Raw genomic sequence first — 6391 nt, 5'->3', positions numbered from 1 at the left:
CTATATCTATATTTTATAAAAATATGATTAATATGCTTATTTTATAATTTAAACTAGAAATAATTAATTGAACTTAGCAATATGTTGATAAATAATGTTCTTAAATATTTTTAAGATAGTATATTTGGTTTTACAATTACTCTATCTTCCAATTTTATCAAAATATCTATTCATATCTATCCATATTCTTTTATAAAATCCCTAATTCGTAAACCTAAATTCCCAAATTGAATCAGAAACCCTAATTCCCAAATTAATTACGAAACCCTAACCCTAGCTCCCCTCACCACAGCCGTACCACACCCTTCTTTCACCCCCTCTCACACGGATAGCACTCACTCTCGTCAACTCATATCACACACCCACACTCAACAGAGACAAAGGAGAGAAGAGAAGATGGAGTCATCACATTTCCATCGTCCAGCTCCGCCCGCTCTGCCGCGCCTCCCGTCACGATCAGATTCGTCGTCGCTGTTTGTGGAGCCGCGAGGAGCATTGCCATCAAGGCCACGTCATTCTTCAATGCCCAGTCACCGTTCTACCTTTCGTTAAGCCCGTTCCGTCGCCTGAGAAGAACCACGAAGAGGAGAGAGCTCGTGCGCGAAAGGTAACGCCGCTGTACCTCCATCGCGCCTCCACCATCGTCGAACTGCCTTGCGGTTTCTAGCCCCGTCACGTCTGGTCGCCATCGAGGGAATTGTCAATGTCGCGGCTGTGAGCATGGCCTTCGAAGAGAAGAGAACACAATGAGAAGAGTTGTGTCACATTTCTGCCGCTGTTGTCGCACTCTGCTGCTGCCGCATCTCACTAAGCCGCCGCTGGAGGAGGAGGGCTCGCCAGTTCTGCCTCTGCTTCTAGTTTCTAGAATCTGAGAAGACGCCACCACCACTACTAGAACTGTTGGTTTGTTGCTCTGGCCTTGATCTAGATCCACTCTGAGCCGTTACCATCGCTGTTTGGCTGACATTGAGGCTTTTCACTGCCACCGGAGCTGCCCAGGACCACCACTGTGGCTGCCATGGGGATAGAACGGGTGCCAAAATCTGACCGGGTGCCGCTGTTGTCGATCAGAGATGCCAAAACCACCGCTGCTACTGTGGATTTGGAATACTGGGTTTGTCGCATTTAAATTCTGCAAATTTTGACACTGAGATAGGGGATTTATTTTTAAAGTTAAATGTTTTTATTTAGAATGCCTACAAAGTTATTTGAATAGGTGCAAATGGTTAACAATGGTTAAGAATTTCTTAATTGACATGAATGACTTGAAATGCATTTGAAATTAGTTAGTTGGGATTATTCTGAGTTGTGATTAAATTTAGATGCTATTGTGATTAATGATTAATTTAGTATAATTTATTAAATTGAAGTATGCCGAGTTAATTATTGAAAAGCTGTCGTATGGATAATTGATAAATTGAGTTTGGATTGTTGCTGTGAATGTAATTGGTTTTGTTGTTATAAGAGACTAATTGATAAAAATAAGCTTGGTTTGAGGTTGTGAAATTTGGATTAAGTTTGATGATGTTTTAGTGTTTTAATTGGAGTATTAAATTCAGGTTATGGCTATGAATGTTTTGGGCTTTGTTGTGAGTGTTTGAAGCTGTAATTGATTTTGGTCTTTCTGATTTTGATGGAATTGTTGAAAAGTTCTGATTCTATGTGATTATTGTAACGACCCAATTTCTGGTACGTCATGATCATACTAGAAGCTGAGCGCTACCAACTTGTCTACCGGGTTGTATGCCGACACACCTTCTGTATACAGGAAATAACCCCTCTGCCACTACAGAAATGGAACAGGTGGTCACGGTACCTCTGTAGCAGGAAATAACCCCTCTGCCTTACAGAAATAAAATATGGATCTGTACCGTAGGAAAGCGTTCTCAGTGATCACACCATTATGTATCTGACTGCCTCACTACAGCAGATGATCATACATGTATATCTGGAGTTGCCTTAACGCAACAAATGAATAAACACATCTCTTGGGCCTACAGAAATAACACCTCTGTAAGTGAACTTCCTCATGAATCGAGTCCGGTTCGTCAAACAGAGACTATTTACGAAAATCAGAATCAAAACTGCTAACCGATATGGTTCAAAAACTAGGTTCTTCGCGATTGTATTATCGAGCTTGCCTCAAAGGAGGTTCTAGCTTAAAGATGACATAATGATAATGAGGATTGAGATGCTTGATGATATAGCAGAGTTGTTCCCTTTACTGATCTTCCGAAGAAATCCGTACTTTCAGAAAAGATCTCATGTACTCGAAAATCAGGGTTGTTACATTCTACCCTCCTAAAAGAAAATTTTGCCCTCAAAATTTCAGTTACCTTGGAATAAATGCGGGTAATCAGCTTTCATCTTATCTTCCAGTTCCCAAGTGTGCTCTTCTTCTCTTCTTGGTTCCCATGCTACTTTGACTAAGCGAACAGTCTTGCCTTTTAGCTGTTTATCACTTCTTTCTACGATCTGAACCGGTGATGCTTGATATGTCAAATCATTTCATAACTGTACTGTCTCTGGTTGTAAAACGTGACTCTTGTCGGGAATATATTTCTTAAGTTGCGAGACATGAAAAACATCATGAAGGTTTGATAAATAAGGAGGAAGGACTTTTTGATAAACTACTAGACCAACTCTTTTAAGTATTTGGAAAGGTTCTATGTATCGTGGGTTAAGCTTTTTAGTCTTAAGGGCTCTGCCTATTCCAGTAATCAAGGTTACTTCTAGAAAGACACGGTTTCCGTCACTAAACTCTAAGGGTCTACATCTATTATCGGCATAGCTCTTTTGGCGGCCTTATGCTGTCTGGATCTTCCGACGAATCTCCTTTATCTTCTCAGTAGTTTCTTACACTAAGTTTGGACCTAAGACACTAGCTTCTCCATCGTCATTCCAACACAATGGTGTCCGACATCTTCTTTTGTAGAGAGCTTCATATGGTGCCATCCCGATACTTTATTGGCAACTGTTGTTGTAGACAAATTCGACCAATAGCAAATACTTATCCCAGCTGCTTTGGTTGTCTATCATACATGATCGTAACATGTCTTCTAATGTCTGGATTGTCTGCTCTGATTGTCCGTCTGTCTGAGGATGGTATGCTGTACTCATGTGCAATTCTATTCCCAACACTTTCTGGAAAGCTCTCCAGAATCTGGATGTAAACATCGGATCTCGATCTGAAACAATTAACAAAGGTATCCCGTGCAATCGTATGATTTCTTGAATATATATCCGTGCCAGCCTTTCTAAAGTATAGTCAACTCGAATCAGAAGGATGTGCGCTGACTTTGTCAACCTGTCCACAATTACCCAGATGGCATCGTGTCCTGTTGAGGTCCTTGGCAATCCCATGACAAAATCCATAGAAATCTGCTTCCATTTCCATTGTGGTATTTCTAAGGGTTGCAGGGTTCCTGACAGCTTCTGATGTTCCACCTTCATCTTCTGGCAGGTTAAACATTTTGAGACATAATCAGCTACTTCTTTCTTTAATCCCGGTCACCAGAACATTTGTTTCAAATCTCGATACATCTTTGTCACCCCAGGATGCATAGAAAATCTACTTTGGTGAGATTCAGCAAGAATCTTTTGTCGCAATTCTCCAGAGTTAGGCACACAAATTCTGTTCTTGTACCTCCATAGGCCACTATGGAAATCGGTCCGGCTCCAGGTACTAGATCAATGCTGAATTCTATCTCTCGCTGAGGAGGAGACTCAGGTATGTCGTCCAAGAAAACATCAGGAAATTCCTTCATCATTCAGATTCGTTCTAAGCTTAATTCACTACCATTTGAGCTAGCCGCTAACAGAACGTACCCCTCACAATCACTCCCGCCTAAGGTAACTCTTATAGAATTCAGATATAAGGTGTGGGACAGAAATGGTTTAGTACATAGACTATCAGATAGAATAACAACAGTTCTTTTTAAATAATCAAGGAAAACATGATACTTAGATAACCAATCTAATCCTAAAATAACTTCTAAACCATATGGAGGCAAACAGATTAGATAGTGTATAAAAGTCCTGTTCCTAATAGCGAATGGTACTTGCAGGCACACTAAACTGGTCAAAGCATGTTGGGATGCAGGTGTATGGACAATCAAGTAAAAATTCAATTTAAAGAAATATAATCCTAACTCGTGAGCAATAGTTAGAGAAATAAAGAATACGATGCACCCGAATCATACAGTGCAGTTAGAAATCGATTCTTGACATAACACTGACCTTGAATGAGGGCGTCCGATTGCACAACATCGTCAATAGTGATAGCAAACACTCGTCCTTATTGTTGGGTTCTGACTGGATTTTGAGTAAATCTCTTCGGTCAATCCTTGGCAATATGTCCAAGTTCTCCACAAGCATAGCAGTTAGATGATCCAAACTGGCAAGACCTGTTATCATGCTCTTTTCCGCATTGCTTACATGCAGTGTTTATGTAAGCCTGATGGGCTCGTTCACCATTGCATTGCCATGCTTTACCTCCATTCTTACCCGTACGGCGAGCAGTAATGTTACCAACTTGTAGATTCTTATGTTGTCGTATGCCACGCGCTTTAAAATGCACCCTTCTCCCAGCTGCCTGATGATTACTAAGACGCCTTGGTGGAAATCCTTGGCAACTCACCTTGGCCACATTCACTTTCTTAATACATTCTTCTACTAACTTACTCTTGTTGACTAATTCAGCAAAATTACGTATCTCCAACAGAACTATTGAACTCATCAGATCATCACGAAGGCCTCCTTCAAACTTCAAGCACTACCATTCTTCAAAGTCAGTAGGACTCCCTTGACAGATCTTAGAGAAACGACACAAGTCATCGAAATTACGAGCATACTCAGCAACAGTCATACCCCCTTGCCTCAGCTGCATAAGCTCTATCTCTTAGCATCACGCACTGCTCTTGGAAAATATTTCTTGTAGAAATCATCTTTAAAAATATCCCAAGGAATGTCACCTTCATTACGTTGTAGAAGTCGCTGTATCCCTTGCCACCAGTACTCAGCTTCTCCCTCGAGCATATAAGTAGCAAACTCCACGTGTTGTCCTTCCGGAACATGCTGCGCTCTCAACGTTATGATCATACTAGAAACTGAGCGCTACCAACTTGTCTACCTATCTATTATCTATTATTTATTATATGAGCCTGATTCGTTGTTAAAAGCGTAGTTATTTTACGAGGTACTTTTTTTTTTAAAACATTTGAATTAATAGACGAAATCATTCATAAGAAATTCACAACTGATAGCAGATAAAACAGTTATAAACAACCACACATAAATACATCTCAAGTAGTTAACAACATTCAGTGATTCAGCCTTTATTATAGTATATAGTTTTAGTTAGAACACCCCTAGATATAGCTAGATAATAACTATATACATATATATACATACAACATCCCAAGCCCTGACTTGTTCAAGAAGTCCCTAAGCTGGCGCTCAGGCTAGCCTAGACTCTATACTCACCTAGTCCCTCTAAACTACTAAAGCGAGGGAAACTACGTTCTAGGTCTTCAAAACTCAAGTCAAGTGGAATGTCATCAAAAGATAGAACATCATCTGCTACTCCTCTGCACGATCAGACTTTTCCACAAGACGTCTCTCTTCCCTGTGTACAGGAAATAACCCCTCTGCCACCACAGGGTCCACTGCACGCAGGAAATAACACATCTGCCACTGCAGGGATGTATGCCGACACACCTTCTGTATACAGGTAATAACCCCTCTGCCACTACAGAAATGGAACAGGTGGTCACGGTACTTCTGTAGCAGGAAATAACCCCTCTGCCTTACAGAAATAAAATATGGATCTGTACCGTAGGAAAGCGTTCTCAGTGATCACACCATTATGTATCTGACTGCCTCACTGCAGCAGATGATCATACATGTATATCTGGAGTTGCCTTAATACAACAAATGAATAAACACATCTCTTGGTCCTACAGAAATAACACCTCTGTAAGTGAACTTTGGCTTACAGAAATAGCGCCCCTGTAAGTGAACTTCGGCTTACAGGTATCACAACTCTCTGTAGGTAAACTTCGGCCCACAGGAGCAACACCCTGAGATACACAATTGATATTCACTGCAGGTGAACTTCGGCCTACAGGAATAACAACTCACTGTAGGTGAACTTGGGCCTACAGGACCTCTAGGGCCAATGGAAAAGCAGCAGATGAATATCCAACCGAACATCATGCTACAAGGCTTAACTCTTTATTCTTATACTCTTCTCTTTATATCTCTTTACTCTGTTCTGGTTTCTCTTTTCTCTGTATCTCTCTACTCTGCTCTAATTTCTCTATTTAACGTATGTATTTAAAGCTTATGTAAATTTCGGTATGAATAGTTAGTCTGTCCCAAGTATAGGTTT

The sequence above is a fragment of the Arachis ipaensis genome, chromosome B10, assembly GCF_000816755.2.
Source record: "Arachis ipaensis cultivar K30076 chromosome B10, Araip1.1, whole genome shotgun sequence".
In the NCBI taxonomy this organism is placed as follows: Eukaryota; Viridiplantae; Streptophyta; class Magnoliopsida; order Fabales; family Fabaceae; genus Arachis; species Arachis ipaensis.
Note: the sequence above shows the minus strand (reverse complement) of the source record.